This window comes from Python bivittatus, unplaced genomic scaffold (genome assembly GCF_059951505.1).
Source record: "Python bivittatus isolate LINGU-HERP-01145 unplaced genomic scaffold, Pbiv_v1 ctg000070_np1212, whole genome shotgun sequence".
In the NCBI taxonomy this organism is placed as follows: Eukaryota; Metazoa; Chordata; class Lepidosauria; order Squamata; family Pythonidae; genus Python; species Python bivittatus.
The window spans coordinates 31,423,357-31,442,151 of NW_028277034.1; the positions used below are offsets into that span (position 1 = coordinate 31,423,357).

Here is an 18,795-nt window from a genome sequence, read left to right on the forward strand (position 1 = left end):
GTTCTTAAATATAATTAAATATGCAACCATATATCTCAAAATTTACAAGGAAAGGAAAAGCTAACAGGCATAATGAACTAAATGTAGTTGGAAGTTCCCCCCCCCCATATTTGTTACACCATTACAATTATTATGTATCTATGAAAATTTACACTGACTTTTGCCTACTTATTCTCTGTTCCCTAATTACGCCAAAAGGAATTTGGCAAAACATGCAGCTATTCTATGAAAATAACTTACTTACAGTTATTAACAGAACTTAAGAAACAGGACTTGGTCTATTTCACCAAAGAAAGCAATCTTTCACAAAGAATTTCCATAGAGAACAATGAAAGATGCCAAGTTGTCAAAAGTGGAATATGTATGTCAAAAGACGGACTTAGAAAAAATAAGCTTCACTACTTTTAAATCATAGTTAAAACTGGTTCTGCAAAACTTGAGGAATGTGGACTGAAAAAAATGAAAGCAGATTCTTTAAATTAGGTGCAGTGAAGCAAATCCTCCCCCATTAACAGGTCCTTCGAAGAATATTTCCAGTATACTGGAGGTAAGAAGTACAGATTTCAGAGTTATCAGAAGATTAAAGTAGAGTAGATGAAATCAAAGTTCAAAAAGCTATTTATGTTGTTCATGATGCTCAAATAACATAAACTTAGAAGTGTTAACTAACTCAGGAAGACAGAGGAAGAAAATCAGAATAAATTGAAGAAATGTGTTACAAATTAATATGTGTCTTCTAAAATGTCTCTCAGTATTCCACTTTTATTCCAACCTGTTTTGGGAACATACAGTTGCATAAAACTAAAAGCTGTATTTTTCTTTTTATTAATGAATGCCTTTATGTAGACCCCCATGATAGCAAAGAAACATACAAGCTGAAATACAAAGCCTATCATTCAAAATATTAAACTATATTGACAAGCTGGTTTTACCAGCCAGTAAAGGATGATGATGATGTGCTGGATTGATAATGTAGGTTGATCCATAACCTACATTATGCATGGTTATATAACAAACTGTGGTTACCAAAGATTTGTCAAGGCAATATTACTTTCCTCGCTTATTAGAATAGGCAGTTATAATGAATATATGCCATTTGCATAATAGTTCATGGTCCTTAGCTAGCTATGCCTAAATATCCTAGGATAGATTATCTGCAGTGGCATAGCCATCCATGGATTACAACCTGTTTCTTCAGATTCATGCTGTGTCATCTTCAGGTGGCTTATTAATACAAATATTGACATTGTTAAACAAGCTTCTACATTTTTAAGGAAATCCTATTTACTATATCAATCTGCCCATGCATTGAGGACATTGTTAAATAAATACATTATTCTGCCTTAGTCAATCTTAAGATGGTTACATGATAGTTGACTGGAACACACTCTCTATATAGCTTTTTTTCCACTATTTTTTTTCATTTATTTTGGTTGTGTTTTTAATTGGTTTTTATTTTTTGGATTGTTTTATTGTGTATGCCACCCAGAGTCACTACGTAAGATGGGCGGCTATATAAATGTGGTAAATAAATAAATAAATCTTTATAAGCTGCACCTATCCATACAGACTGGACAGCATAAAACAGTTTAATAACATTTCAAAAAACAATCAGCTACATGAGATGATCACCCAAAGAAAACTAAAGGTCCAAAGCTGCTTTATATTGTAGATCTGAGTTTTTAAGCATTTTATATGTTTAATATTATTCTTAATAGTATTGCAATGGGCAAAATAATCCTCAATTAGTTTAATGGAGACTCTGCCCTAAAGTCACAATAGCATCTAAAGTTTTGCTGTATCTCTATCAGCCAGGGCAGGAGATAAGGGCAGTCTGAAATGTTTTGTTTTCTTCTTTTTTAAAACTTTTCTCTGAACTCAATGGAAAAGAAAAATCCCAATACCAGATTGAGCTATCAGAAGTATGGGATCCAATCCTAAAGCTTTACTGCATAATTGATAAAACCAGTGCCCAGTTTCCAAAACAACAAATTTCAGGGCCTATTCCTGGCAATGCGTTTAGGCCTGCAGATTTATTTCATCTCAGTTTTTTTTGGTATAGTTCTAACTGTATAGCATGGCTGTACAGTTGGATTTCCTACAATTTAGGATGCCAAATCGCTTTTACTTATCACAAATAAAAACTGGAATTTATGACAGAATAGCTTTGCCAGTTTTCCTTCTGATAAATGGATGCTTCATGACTAGCCACACCCACTATGGCAAGTATGTTGTGAAAATGTACACATCATCTCAAAATTCCAAACATGTTTACTGGCTAGAAAGGCTGAGGCTCCACATTTTTATGGTTGGAATTTAACTATACATGTAAATCATAAAAGTAATTTCTTTAGACAAACTTGATAGCATATTTAAAGCTGTAGCATGAGGTGATTGCTTGTAATCATTTCATTCCACATGATTTTTGTTTTCTCAAGAATAGGGTTACCAGATATCTGCACAGCTAAGGAGAACAAATGGGGAAGGGGACAGGGAGAGGAGGACACACTAACTGTTTAACTTTCTTGACATCCACAACAAAAATTACACTGAAAAACTAGGGGGGAAAGTACTTAGGCCTACATGAATATGAAATTTTTCCAGCATCAGAAAGACAGATTTTTTTTTTCCAGTTGCAGGAATGTGCTAGAGCTGGTTAGAAGGCAAAAGCCTTTAGAGTGTAACTAATTAAGATCTTGTCAATTTCAGACAGCACGGCAGGCAGGAGGATACTAATCAACTACTTAAGGTCACCCAGCAGAACTTCTTAACTTGTGGTTAGCACTTAATGGCAAAGCGCTGTGCCACAAAGGAAGGCTGCTCAGGAAGAGATACTCAAAAAGTTGGACAATATTTTATTTTAAGGCTACGCCTGCCAGTTGGAGGACGTGCCAGATGTCTGGTAACCCCACTCAAGATTAGCAATGATGTTATGAAAAAACAATATTTATTCTGTTTTCAGTCTAACATGAAAGTGCTAATGTTTGGAGTTACTTATGTTACTCCTTTTTATTATTTCTTGATATGTCTGAATGATATGAGAAGGTCTAATCAATATTTATGATTGATTACAAATTATTTCTTTATGTGGCCTATCATCACAAAGAAAATCTAATCTCATATAATATTCTGGACTGGTGAATATCTACTGTATTTGGTGACAGAACAATTTGTCTTCAAGGAAAAATAACTAAGTATTTAAGTCGCCATAAAAATGTGGCTATATTGTCACTTTGTTGGCTTCCTCAACTAAAAACAAGCTACCTAGTACTTAACTTTCTCGTTATATAACTGTTTATTTGGGGGGGGGGGAGGAAAACAATTAGCACAGAGGAATAATTTTACTATTCTGTTCCTAGATTATTTTAACTGTGAACACTTCGCTGAGCTTATTCCATATACCCTACTTGTCCCCATCAATTCTCAGTCCTCTTTTAATTTCACAGTTTAATTCATTGACAACTCCATCATGAAAGTTAATGATCAGCATTAGATAAAGAACTGGTTAATAAAATACTTTACTTAGTTGTTGTAACTCTAACTCCCTTTTCAATGTAAAATGCCTCCCTTCCCATTCTGCTTAAAACTGCATGTATATGTTTCAGGCTATATATATCTATATCTTCTATGTGCACATGTGTACAAATGTCTAACTTTTTTACACATGTGCACATTATTGGGGCCCTGGCCTGAATGATTGGCCAAATCTATGATTGTTGCACTTAATCACAAACCTATATTAATTTTTTTCTGTTAGGTTTTGTTTATTTCTGGCTCTGCATTTTTAACCTTTGAGTGATTGCAAACATTAAACAAATAAACCCCTAACAAGTCATGTTCAGTGTTTTTTTTTTTTAAAAAAAACTGGCCTAATTGAATGGTCTACATCAATGCTCTTGATCTACATTCAGCAGAACATAAGCCAAATTTGTTTTGCTGAACAAGTTAGCATTCCCCAGGAGACAGGGTTTGGATTCCCAGGCAAGCACTCCAATAATAAGTTGTCTGGTCTGCAAGCTTCCCAGAATTCCCTTCCTTGCCACTTCAGCCAGCCTCTCAGGCCAAAATATGCAAATTCCCCAAACTCAGAGTTTGAAAAAAGAATGGTGGAAAGTATTGTGGATTCACTAATCAAGACAGCCTCCACCTTGCTAGTGTTTCGAAGTGCCTTGAAGACCTGGCTCTGTGCCGAGGACTTTCAGAGGGTGAGTGAAGCCCCTTTGGTTTGTGTGCGTTTGTTTCTTTTCATTCCCATACTTTTTGGGAGAGTCATCTTTGTCAAATCTTTATTTTTGTCTATTATTTTTTCTTGTTTTTAATATTTTCATTTGTAACTGCCCAGAGTTGTGGGAAGTTGGGCAGCATAAGAGTAATAATAACAATAATAATAATAATAATATAACTTTTCACCATTCCCCAAATAGGAATGAAATATTTAACAATAAAAACTCAGAAAGATATCAGATGCAGGCAAACACCTCTTCATCCTCTTTTTCATGCCACCAATCTGTCTCTGATAGGACATTGGACTCTACATGGCATCTAAAGTGGGAATACTCCAAGGAATAGAGGATTGCTCTGTGAATAACAGAACTTCAGCAGGCATCACTGATGCACTCTGTTTTTCTCTATTTTTATGGGAGTGATAATTTGATTTGTTTTTCTCCTTTTTTTTTTTACTGAAACTGGTATCTTGAAATATTGCACAGTGATGTATATGCACAGATTATGAACTGGGATGAGGAGGTCTAGCAGGCCAGGCAAGGCCCATGGTCCGGAAGTTTCCAAACTGAACTTTGGCTAAAAAAAATAATAATAATAATCCTGAAACATACTGACAAACTGTTTTGATCCAGGGGACTGACTTCATCTTCAACCTAGCATTTTAACCTTCTTAGGATTTAGAAGAGTAGGAGTAACTAACTTCTATACATTCTTCTAGTAACTCACCATTCATGTGTGTGTGTATGATTTTTATTAAAGATTTTCATATAAGTAAAAGATAAACGAAAATGAAATTATATAGAGTGAAATTAAGAAAGAAAGAGATAAAAGATAAAAGAAGAAGTGGAAAAGACAGTGCAGGTAGAAGAAAAGAAAAGATATATAAAGAAGCTACTTCTGATCTTCTTTACAGCAGTTACAAACAAATTCATTATCTCTCCTTGCTCTTTAAACTTACAACATGGCTCTCTTCTTCCCATATTCAACCCTTTTTAATCAGCAAATCTATAAATCCAATTCATTTTTTTCATTTTCAGTAGAAAGTCCACAAGAGGCTTCCAACCTTTTATAAAAGTACTTGTTGTCTTATCCCTGCTCAAACAGGTCAGTTTCACCATTTCTGCAAGTTTCTGACATCTTCATGATCCATTGCTCCGTTGTCGGTATTTTTCCATCTTTGTGCATATAATAGTTTCACTGCAGTTACCATATACCCAATCGCTCTTCCATCAGTCTTATCTAACTGGCTATCCATAAGTTCCAAGTTACCATTCTAAAAAGAGGAGATATTATAAATTATTTTTTAATTTAATTTAAGTATATAAGTAATGTTAGTTGCATTAAATTTGACAGAAGATTTTAAATGCTCCCTTTTCTTTTGGTCCTTTTATGCTTTTGATAAAATTTGACTGCTTTAAAATACAAGAGCAGTGCAAAAGGTAATAAACTATGCATAAATGTTCTACAGGTAAAGAATAGAAAAATACTGAGGCAGAGTTTTAGGAAATGGCAGGAAAAGCACCCAAGTAATACAGACCTCCCAGAACAGCTGTTGGCAATCTCCATTCCATGGGTCTTGAGCAACTACAGTGGTTTTGGCCAATTCCCAAGATGATCAAGTTCCTCGCCACTATATATCAAGGCAATCTACCACAAAACCCAGCTCTTCCCTGGAAGGAAAATGAATACGGAAGAGAGTTTGTCAGAGCTTGTTTGGTTTTAAAAGCAAGAGGCCCTATTAGTGGCATGTTTTAAATATATAATGTCTATGGCCAGAATCCAAAATGTCATGTAGACCCCATGTCTTTTGGAGCCGCTTTTGATTGCTGACTGTACAGTTTCAGATATGTCTTCCTGACAGAACCCAGAAAAAGGAGTAAAAATTTATCAATTAAAAATAGAAAGACCAACCCTCTTCCACATCTTTTACAGTGGGGTAAGTACTTGCTTTGGAATGGCATGCTAGACACCACATTCCAAAACTAGGTAGGGCCAGTTACAGGTGTGCTTTAGGATAACTTTAGTTAATATGTTTGTTAATTGAAATTAGGTGACTGAAAATTTCCTCCTTTTTGTAATTAAAGATTACAACTCAAAGGCAGATTTCGGGAGGGAGGGTCTCCTGGATTTCACTCAAAACTTTCAGGCCATATGTTCACTAGAAGTTCATGTTCACTTTATTTTTAGAATTCCTCATTTTTAAAAAGAGGCAGCTGATGACAGGAAGACTAACAACATAGCAAGTTGTTAGGAAGACAATACTGTGCTAGAGAGATAAAGGGACTTGGGGAAATTTGCAATTGCTTAGTTAATGGATTCTAAAATTGATCTTATCAGTTAATAGCCATTCCCTCTGTTGAGCTTTCTTCTAAATGTATTGGCAACTTTAAAATCATGTTGGTATATCTGGACATGCCCAATACTCATGATCAGTCCATATCCATATCCATATTATCTATCTATCTATCTATCTATCTTTCTATCTATCTATCTATCTATCTATCTATCTATCTACCTACCTACCTACCTACCTACCTATCTTGTTATATTTACAATTATTGTGTGTGTATCTATATATATGTATAGACACAAATATAGACACACATGCACTCACAATCATTCCAGCTACAAACAAAACCAGCATAACGAAATATTCTCTAAAAGATTTAACATAGTTTTCAAGACCAAAAAAAAAAAAAAAAATAGATACTTGAATGCCAGAAACTGAATTCTGCCCAAAACATTTTTCAAAGCACTTAAAAAGCCTGAAGGTTGGGCTAGGTACACAGTGATCTTCACCTGCTTCCAAATGTTTGTTCTTAATAAATACCATACTTAAATGGAACCTTTCTAAATCTAATACACTTGTGTGTGCACACACACAGAAATACTCTGTGATCTTAAAATCTTATGATTCTGTTCTGATGGTCTGTAACATATTTCAACTACCTATTTCTTCCCCCACAAATATTGTTTGATACATACATATGTACTCAGTGGCAGATGCTGCCCTACAATCCACCCTAAAGTGGGTCAATTGGCCCCACTTGTTATTTCAAACAACATCCTTCCCTGTCACGCAATACTCCCACAACTTGGGTGCCATTTCCAGCAATGCTCTTCATTATGATGTGAATTCTCATGATAACATAGAACTGGAAGGCATACAACTTACAAATAATTGAAACTTAAATCTGTTTATGCAACAGTGTAGTGTTTCAAATCATGCTTCAAATAACAAATATACATTTACTATTCAATGCAATTACGTCCTATGATATTTACACATGTATGTTGATGTTTAGACACCCCTGGCCAAATTGGATGTCTCAATAAATCCATAGATGAATAAAAGATGACACAACTTCCACGTTGTACAAAGAAGTATAACATCTTTCTGCATAAAGAAGTATGTATTTAGTTATGTGCAGTTGTTTACAAATTAAAAAGAAAACAGTAAATCTGAAAATTGGGAACCATTTTCAGTCACTACTTTATAATATATTCTTTGACAGAAATTTGAGCTTAGGAATATTTCCTATAGTCATCTAGGAGCTTTTTCCATTCTTGCTTTTGGATTCCACCCCTTCCCCCCACTTCACTCTTCCTTACAGAAGTTTTTTAGCTCAAAAATATTCTTAGGTCTCCTTGTTTGCACTGCTTGTTTGAGATTTAAGATTTTGACTAATACTCAAGCCTGGGGACTGTGAAGACCATTTTAAAAGATTTATCTTTATTTCATGTAAATATTTAATGGTTGATTTTATGTATGTTTCCAACTGTCTTGCTGAAGTATCCAACCTTTTTTTTTTCTGCTTCAGTTTCTTCACTGACTATGGGATGAAAAAAAAACTGTGCTAAAACTGCCTGACAATCTACAGATCTGCAAACCTGTACCCACAGAACACTGCAAGTGATCTTCTCAAAGATTTAACTGACACTGGAGTCATTACCTCAGGTCTACAACACAGCATTGCTTATATAACAAGTTTCTGCATTGGAGAATTGTCTCAAAGAAAACTTTTCTCTGAGTTCAATCAAAATCCCTACCCTAACCAAAAAATCACTATTGTAAACACAATAGTGTTATGATTGCAACTGCTACTGCTTTACATGTAAAATATTAGAAGACACCAAATATGCCTGCAATAAAAGAAAAGCCTACAAAATTATACAATTACTCTATGTAATGGCTGTAATGGTTCGTTTCTAAAATAGGATTGGGGGTCATTTATTAGTTCTTGTACCATGCTGTTTAATGCTTCTAAGAAATTGGAAATGGGGGTTGACTTGTGTTTGTGTGTGTGTGTATGTGTGCATGTTGTCCTATGTCTTTATTTTTCCGTGTAAGTTCCAGGGGAAGAAGGGTCTTTGTTACTTCAGGTTCAATGTAATGTAAGAGAAGACTACTCATGGAGAGTCTTTAATAACTAGCAGGTAGTGTTATGTATGTAAATGCCATTATCATCAGATATTGTTTACAATCTCTGATAGGAATTAATTTACCTTCTTCTATGTCAAATTCCAGATATTTTCACCATCATTGCTAGTATTCCAAGTCTTGCCACTACACATTCATTCTACATTCCTTACATAGTAACACTGTGTAACCTGAACTATGGAACTAAGTTCAGATTAAGTTGTTTATATTTTTGAAATACTTGTTAAGCAATTACCCATTTTATATTTGGATCCATGTATTGCTATGAATTAACATATGCAAATATGTCATTATTGGCTCTTTCATCTTAGAAAACTGGCAACTCTTGCATTGTGAGATTGTTTAAATGCTTTGTGTCTGCATCGAACAACTTAATGAATTAATGTTTAGTCAAAATACTTTATCTGAAAATGTGGAGGTTTGGTGTTTGGAAAAAACCAGCTAAACCTGTTTGGGTTTTCATTGTAATATCTTTGTGTTATGTTGGCATTGATGTTTACGCAGCAATGTTTCTGAGCTGTGTACTTAAGGAATATCTTGGTGGCATGGACAATTTCATGCCTGAAGCTTAAAGACCATTTAACGAATACTAAAAGCATAACATAGCAAGAAATATGTGACTGGATCTCCTGCTGACTTTTAAATACCTTGTGAAGCATCCCTGCGAGGTAGGGATAGGGTTCAGAAAGGAACCATGGTATTTGGGGAGAGGGTTTACAAAACTCTTTAACAGCTTTTTTTTTTTTAATCAGTAGTAGGTAAATACACCAAGAACAAATTACTGATGCTTGCTCTTTGCCAAATATACAATTGTAGCATACTGCAAAATAATTCTGTTATGCAGTGAATAGGCCAAATAGATCAAACCCAGATTCAGAACTGTCAATTATCAAACTAGTCCCACCTCAGCAATATCTACCTTCTGATTCTTGCTATTCTTTTGCAAAACAAATATGATCTTTGCAACCAAGATTTAATATTCAGCTTATAATCTAAATAGACCATCTAGGAATTCATTAATAAAATGCAAAATGAAACACAGAGACATCAGACATTATTTCTCAATTTATATATATTGAGTTTATGAAGCAGCGGGAAGGAAATAATCATGATAAAGATTCATTCAATAACAGTTCTGAATTGATTCCTTCCTTCCTTACGCAAACTTAGCAAGCTGCCCTTTGGGCTCACTTCCGAAGGCCAGTTCAGCACCAGTCAAAAAGAAATGGAACACAAAAGCCCAGACAGCTTTAGATTAGACATGTCCTACAGCTAGATACTCCTTTTTGTTTCAAGTTCTCTTTGTTCAGTAACCAGGAAAGCTTCAGCCTTTCTTCTGTCAATTTGCTTGGGTTATTGTGTATTGATATATCACATGACATAAGAAAAATAAAATAAGAGATTGGAAAAGACTGCTTGCCTTCATTTTAACTGATGCATTGGGGAAAAAATGCTATTCAAGGCAATTGTCTTCTCAAAATATTTATGACACAATAAAACAAATAAAAATGCAGCGACAAAGTGTGTTCATTAAAAGGAAATGCATACAAGAAAAAAAACTTTAAAAAAATTGAATGTTGAAACTGGATGAAATATTGAATATATGAGAGCCAGTTTGGTGTAGTAGTTAAGGCCTCAGGCTAGAAACTGGGAGAAGGTGAGTTCTAGTCCCGCCTTAGGCACAAAGGCAGGTGGGTGACCTTGGGCCAGTCACACACACTCACCCCTAGGAGGGAGGAAATGGCAAGCCACTACAGGGACTAGTCCATGCAGTCACCAGGAGTCAACACTGACTGGAAGGCACCAAAAAAAAAAAAAAACCCCGAATATATGAGAACAAACCACCACCAGAAATAGATCAAGTCATCGATCCCTGATAAGAAGTCTGATTGTATAATAAGGAGGCAACTTTCTAAAAATGGATGAATAACTAAAATATAGTGAAGTCCAAAAAGACTGAAGTGGGATACAAATTAAATAAATATTCATAGATGTTCATAACACAGTTTATATTTAAGAATATACCATAAGAACTAGAAATAAGTAATACCGCTGTGGAGTATTTTAGTTGAATTCCAAAAAGATCCTTCAAAACATGCAGGAGTGCATGATAACTCCTGTCAGCAGCTCTTTGAACCAACTGCACCCTTTCCCAAGTTCTTATGTTGGATCCCCTAACAGATCACCAAACAGGCATAAGATACTTCTTGAAGTTCATTTATACAATTTGGGCCTTAAAGAAGCCTTTTGCTTTCATTTTTCCATCTAATTTCCTTCTGTGATCTGTGCTTTACTTACTTGTTTTTTAAAGTTATTAACACTGGTAGATGGGAACTTTGTGTGTTTTAAAATTGATCTAGGCCATTGAAATATGGTATTAATTTATTGGCAATGACATGCATAGCCTTTATTCAAAAGAATGTTCTATCCTACAAGATAGGCTTAGAGTTTAAAATAAATCAATCTTGTTTTTCTATTTAAAACTATGTACTGCCCACCCTAAGAACCCTTTTAGAGCTGCAGTAAGCCAACCAGCTATTTCTTTCAAGCAGAGCATTCCACTCATCTACTCAGCTCACTTTTTTTCTCCAAATTATACTCAACTTGTCATGGTGACTGAGTAATGGACTCTTATTTAAAGGGTTTATGATATATATTATGCTGTGCAATATACATTGGGGTATCTCAAAGCACACTGATGCCATCATTTTTTTCTCCCATGGCTGTATATTCCATTGTAGTTGGCATTTACCACCTGAGTTTGCCATTAAAGGGAGTGATTTATATAGACATAGTGAACTAAATCCCTCTACATGTACAGCAACGTCCTTAAAGCTATTATTATAGGTAAAACAAGAAACCTGTTGAAACAATAAAGTTATGAGTAACTTATTGCTTTGAGCAAGATATTGTTTTTATGTCTGCACAGTTTATAAATCATTGACAGCCCTGTTGTGCAAGTAATTACTGGTGTTTAATGTAGCCTGAATGTCAACTTGTTGGATACAATCTGTTAATCTTTCCACTGGGGTACCAAACAAAAAAAAAAATGGGATACTGTGACTCTAATAAGTATTTAATCAATTCAGACAATCCAAGACAGCTCTTATCTAAACATAACTTGGAACACAAGTTGAAATGTTAGCACCTATTTCCAGTAGATATAAATACAGTGATATAAAATTATGTGAAGTTGCTTAAGAGAAAATGTGTATGACCTTAATATATGGAAACAATAAAAAATAATGATGTGTGGTTATAGAATACAGAAGGGCATAAACATTTATTTATTTCCCCTATTTTTCCCTTGCTTTATTTACCATTTTGCCCAAAGAATACAAAAGCTTGCACATAATTTTATGATCTTTGAGTTAACCTAATAAACATGTTTCCCAAGGTGGCTGTTGGGATCTCCTCCAGCTCCTCAATCATCTTCTTCCTAATGTCTGGAAAAAATGTATAAAGTCAAACATTTTAAGATACAGTCATTAACAATCTAAAAGCCAAGATGAAGAATTAAAATACATTTCTTTAAAACTTTGTCTTAAAGAATATTTTTATTTTGTTCAGTTTGCAATAATTACTGCTAATAGTATCATCTCTCAAAGTCTGAAGATGAGTATCAACAAGAGACAGTGTGGTTGTTAATCTGGCTTCTTAACTACAAGCTGTGTATTTGACAGTCGATTCCTGAGACCTGGTTCAGAAAAAATTACTCTGTAGGGAGCAATGATTGATATATGATGCTTTCCATCTTGATTGCTCGGATAGCATTTTAAAAGACTTGGCCTGCTTAGTGCATGAGAGGGAAATTATGGCATATGCTTTTCTTTCTTGTCTGGTTAATCATCTTAGCAGGTATTCTAGGGTTCTGAAAGAATGGATTTTTCAGAGATTCACTTTGTATAATAGCAGAAACAAAAACTGTAGTTTAATTATTTTGTGTTAATGTTTTAAATTTTTCAAAAGTTGAAAATCATAAAATACGTTGAGTCTGTAATTTTCTAGACTGATGGTTCACAACCTATGATCTGTGAACTTCTAGTCTGTAAGGAGGCTGGTAAATGATGGAGATAGAAATAGATGATAGAGATGATAGAGATTAGAGACAGAGTCAGAGATATATCCCAAATATCAAAGGTTGCCAACCTGCATGAAATGTTGGTGTCCTATATGAAATTGTGTGTGCTTTCAGATAAGAATATAGAAATTTAATAAGATTTCAGAAATTAATTTTTTTAACTTTTCTTTTTTTAAATATAATTTGGAAATTCCATGAATGGGTCCATCAGTGGCAATCATGTTCATCATGGCACTCGTGGATGACTCATTAACACCTTCAGGTGACATGGAAATCTGAAGCAGCTGATGATGTAATGATCCACATAAAGAAAAAGTGTTGGATCTAGGCTGAAGTTTATTCCTTCCTAAGCACTCCTTAAGTGCTATATTGTCATTTGTTGACATTCTGCAATTGTCTATCAATGTGATACTTAGCTTTATTTGTACAATTCAAACAACCTGATGTTTATTAACATTTCTGAAATCATATTTAACATTGATATACATTTTTTCTCCTTATCTTTCAAGATTTAACTTATCTAAACTATCATAGGGTAAACAATTTCTAGTTTATGTTGTATAAATCCTAACGTACCCAGCTGATGTCTGTATTTTATAATGTATTATTGACATCTTATAATGCAATAAAGCAATTACTTGCAGAAGAAAAAGAAGAAAAAAGCTACCACAATTACCGCACCAAAACTCATTGAAGGAACTGTGACTATGCACAGATGCATTGAGAGCTTTTGCATATCACAATTTCTTAAGGAAATAAGAATTTCTAAAAATATATTGATTGCTGAGATATTGTAATTACAGCTTATAACGCTTCAAACTGTAGTTTACAAACAGTTCAGTCTTTCTCTTTGGAAAAAAAACAGTGCTGATATATATAATTATTTATTATTTGCAGAATAAAGAGTGAGCAATACATGTATATACAGTCCTTCTGAGCTCAGAAAAAGCACTTTATACAAGCTCTTTTATCATTTGGAAGCTCTTTTGTCGTAGATTTAACTGGCATTATAAGGAGATGCCAAATAACTCTCTAGTATTTGCTGAAAAGTATAAACACAGCAAGACTCTGGAAACTGAATGCATATATCATTTGATTTTTCACTTATATTTTTAAATATAAGCCAAAAAATATTAGGTACTATAAAAAGTTGAACATAAATTAGACCTTCCCTCAATCTTACAGCTTAGAAGTAAAGCCAAGAAATGAAGAATGAATGAAAATAAAATAAATCAGTTTTCAGTGGGATAAAACTATAGTTTTATAGAAGGGCTTTGAATAAAATAACAGAATGACTCGAATTGGTAATAGCAGTATGGCAAATATTGAGGCTGCATACAAAAACTAATCTGGGCACAAAATAGATATTAGATTGATTTTTAAAAAAAATAGTACCTCTAGAACAGCATCTCCATATGGAAGAAGATAAGACAAGAATAAATATGGTTAAAGAAGTAAGGCAAGAAAGTATTTCAAAATACATATCTGAAGCTTAAAGTGACCTAGTAGATGATGGCAACCAATGCAGCTAGAGAGTATAAAAATCCCAGCAGAATTCACAACAATTCTAGAATAACAGATTTTCAGGAGGAAAGAAATATTAGTAAAGAAGCAAGGATTTTGCTTCCCCTATGTGGGGAAGGCAATTTTATTTTTATTTTTTTTAATGAAGCTGAGTATAGCTGTTGCTGTTACTCAGTGTTGTCCAAACTTGGCCACTTTAAGATGAGTGGACTTCAACTCCCAGAATTCCCCAGCCAGCATGGGAGTTGAAGTCCACTCATCTTAAAGTGGCCAAGTTTGGACAACGCTGCTGTTACTAAAAGCAAATATATCTGCAATTTTATTTAGATGGTATACTTTTTTTCCCCCAGTATTCATATCAGACAGATCCTTGGCTAGTAATTTGACACACTGTTTATTGAGAAAAAAGAGCAGTGTCCTACTGGGTTTTCTGACCACTTGTTTCTGTGGAAGGCTAGTCTTGATCTGTGTTTCTCAACTTCAGCAACAACGTGTGGATTTCAGTTGGCTGGTAAATGCTGGGATGTCTACGCATTTAAGATGTCTACACATCTTAAAGTTGCTGAGGTTGAGAAATGTTGGTCTTGATGAATGTTTCAGGCATTTTCTTTCATAAACTTTTTCCGGGCTACCAAATTTGGGCCCACTACTTGATATTCTTAGACATCATTATTAGAATGAAAGACGGGCCAATTCAGGTGAAGGTAGTGACAGGTTTTTGACTCTCAGTGAGATAGAGGAACTGTCTATCCCAGAGTGTAAAGTCTGGTGCTGGCAGATTCAGCGGAGGAGACTGATCAACAGTCCAACAGTCTAGAAGGCAGGCCCACCAGGCACTGTGGAGCACTAAGAGCACCACAAGCCACTTAGACTTCCTGCTCATCCACTGCAGCAGAAGAGCTCTCCAGCCATAACCATTCTCTGTGCCGCTGAATTAAGGTCTCTCATGCTGAGAGAATGGGACTGCCCCTGTGCAACAGCTGTTCCACTTAAAACTCCATCATGCATAGGTTTCTGTTATACAATTCATCTTCATTGACAACTCATCTGCAAATCATCTCAGTCCAAACCTAATTCGCTGAGCCTTGCAGCAGGGGGGACTGGCAAAGCAACAGGTGGAGATGACCACTGGCAATTGTAGTCGCAAACCTGCACATGCGCAGGTCTTGACCGGTGGTCATTCATCTCAGTGCCCGGGACAGCAGAGATGTCTGGCAGCATCCAGGGCAATTGGGCAGCCCTTCTAAGATAGCACTGCCACCCTCACATGAAGGAGAGGGTTAGAAAAGATACCCACAACATCTGGCTAGCTAGCCACAGCTGGCAGATCATCTCCTTAGCAGTCGAGCATTAAGAAAAACAAATCAAAGAAAACTTATTTTCGGAGCATGGAATGTCTGTACCTTGCTGGATAGAGACAAGGTGTCAAGGCCTGAAAGATGAACAGCACTCATAGCAACCAAACTTTCCCGTTACAGCATTGACAGTGCTGCACTCAGTGACATCTGTGCATCACTAACATGATGTTCAAGCTTTCAAACAAGTATAAAACTACCTGAATGCATCCCAGGCCCAAACACTAGCACCTACTTGACTATGTCATTGTATGTCAATGTGACTTTAAAAACGTCACCATCACCTGAGCCATGCAAGGTGCTGAGTGCTGGACAGATCACAGGCTGGTCCGGTCAGTCTTCAACCCACACATAGGCCCTTTGCATTGTAAGCAACTAAAGACTGTCAGAAAGTCATTCAACATCAGCAGACTGCAAGACCCAGGCCAAGTCCAATGTTTCCAAGATGTACTTAATGAAAAACTCTCTAGCAATTTACCACTTGTAGGAACCTGTTCTGAAAAGTAGACACAGTTTAAACATGTCATCATGCAGACTGCAGCAACTATACTCAGACTAAAAACCTGGGCTAATAAAGACTGGTTTGATGAAAACCACAAGACCATTTCAGCAGCCCTCCAGGCCAAGAGCAAGGACTATGAAGAATGGCAGAATGATCCATCATCTGCCTCAAAGAAAGACAAGTTTAAGTACCTGCAGTCCAAAGTACTGACAGAACTGTGAGAAATGCAGGATGAGTGGGGGCAGAGAAAGGCTGAACAGGTAGAATGCTATGCAGACATGTACACCACCAGAGAGTTCTTCAGCACCATGAAGTCAGTTTATGGTCCTTCTAAATCAGGATGCTTCCCCCTGCTGTAATCTGATGGGTTGAGCCAGATCAAAGACTAGGAAGGACAGAAAAAACACTGGGTTGAACACGTTTCCAACCTACTCAATAGGCTGTCCACAGTTGATCATGATGTCTTACAGCAGATTCCTCAGCTGCCAGTTTTGGATGCCATAGACTGCCTCCCTCTACTGATGAGATCAAGAAAGCAATCTCACAGATGAACTCAAATGAAGTAACAGGGCAGGATGGCATTCCTGCTGAGATCTACAAAGCACTAGACCCAAACACCTTACAAGCATTCCAAGACATTTTGGAAGACATTTGGTCCATAGAGGAGATGCCTGCCAACTTCCACAATGCCCTCATTGAGGCTCTCTACAAAAATAAGGGAACCAAATCAGACTGTGGAAACTACAGGGGTATCTCACTACTGTCTTGTCACTGTTTTGGAAAGGAACCTCCCAGAGATGCAGTGTGGCTTTCAGCCAGAACGGAATACAGCAGACAGGATATTTGCTGTGAAGCATGTCCAGGAGAAGTGCATCGAGCAGAACATTAACCTGACAAAGGCATTTGAGACAGAAAACAGGAAGGCTATCTAGATCATCCAGAGATGTTATGGATGCTCAAGGAAATTCGTGAAGTTTATTCAGCTATTCCATGACAGAATGACATGACAGGTTCTTTACAATGGTGATATACCAGCTGCATTTGCCATTTCCAGTGGGGTAAAACAGGGTTGTGTGCTAGCCCCAGTCCTGCTCAATCTGTTCTTCACTTGCACAAGTGAAGAACAGGGTCTGAAGGAGGGAGTGTACATCAGGTGCCAGTTGGACAGCTCTCTCTTTGACCTTTGCAGCTTGAACACACGGATGAAGTCCCTCCATACAGTCATCCAAGAAACCCTTTTTGCTGATGACTGTGCACTCATGGTGCACAAAGACAGTGATCTACAGTTGATGCTGAACAAATTCTCAGACACTGCTATGCTCTTCAGCCTATCAGCCTGAACAAGACTGAAGTACTTTACCAGCCTGTGCCAAATACCAACCCCGTAAAATCAAAAATTACTGTTTTTAATGACACCCAGGTGACAAATGTAAACAGCTTCAAATACTTGGGAAGCATCATCTCAAATAATGGGTCTTTGGGCAAAGAAATTGACTCCAGGATCAGCAAGGCCAGCCAGGCACTGGGGAGGCTGTGTACTAGATTGCTCAATCAACACAACTTCCATTTCTCCACAAAGCTGAAAGTCTACAGAGTTGTGGTTATCCCTCTCTCCTTATAAGTATGTGAGTCCTGGACTCTGTACTGAAGGCACATCAAATAACTGGAGAAATTTCACTTGTATGCATTCTGCTCCATCCTTGGCATTCATTGGCATGCTGTGTCTTCAACATGGAGGTCTTGGATCATGCAGAGTCCACCAGCATTGAGTCCCTGATTATCAGGCCCCAGATGTAGTGGGTGGGATATGTCATCAGAATGGATGACCTCTGCATGTCTTGCCAGTTCCTCCATAGTGTACTGAAGTCTGGGAAGAGACCTCGAGGTCGACCATGCAAACACTACAAAGACACTGAAAGAAACCCTACACCATTGTGACATCCAGCCAAGGGAATTAGAAGCTGTGGCTGCTGAGAGAGCCCTGTGCTATGAAGCCTCCACCAGCTTTGAAGACAGGCACTGCCAAAAACTGATAGAAAACTGTGAGCAGCATCACAGAATAACATCCACAGTTACTACAACAATGGACTTCCAGTGTCCCCATTGTGGTAGACTCTGCATTACCAGACTGGGACTGCAGAGCCACCTCCGGGTCCCCAGATGAACTGCACAACAGTGTGTCTTCTTCGAACCCGAAGGTCTACTATATACTGTATTTCTGGAGTCAAGCAATATTGGCCCAAACAAGGCAAATGCCATGGCCATTTAAAGTATTAAATGTCTATATTGTATTTGCAAATGAAACACTGGCTTCCAAATAATTTAACATTTTACCTGTTTTACATAGGGAAACTGGTTTAATTACTAGTAGAAAATACATAACTGATTTGGAAACACTTGGAAGCATTTAAAAACAGAACTTTAAAATGTGCTCCTAGAGGACCAAACCCAGGCCAGATGTTTTCAGAAAGAGACATTTCTTTATCTTTCAATATCATTCATTAGAGTATATTAAGGGATGGAAGGAATTCCACAAAACAACAAAGTTTCTGAGTTCCCAGAAGATTTGTTACAATTTCTAACCCAAAGTGGTTCTGAGCCTTAATTTATGTAGACATTTTCCCTTGATATTGGCAGAAGAAAGGTCTTTTTTCTCAACTAGTGGTAA

The 18,795-nt window shown here is 36.5% G+C and overlaps 1 long non-coding RNA gene across 6 annotated transcripts in view; it reads right to left on the minus strand.

Annotated features, from left to right (window-relative positions):
* The window catches only part of LOC112541228 (uncharacterized), a 100,643-nt gene that overhangs the window by 30,797 nt on the left and 51,051 nt on the right, over positions 1-18,795 (minus strand). For all 6 annotated transcript variants that reach the window (XR_015794577.1, XR_015794578.1, XR_015794580.1 and 3 more), the window contains 2 exons: positions 5,762-5,894; positions 5,288-5,497 (listed from right to left, as the gene is read on the minus strand). This is a non-coding gene — a long non-coding RNA (uncharacterized LOC112541228). The remainder of the gene's footprint in view (positions 1-5,287; positions 5,498-5,761; positions 5,895-18,795) is intronic.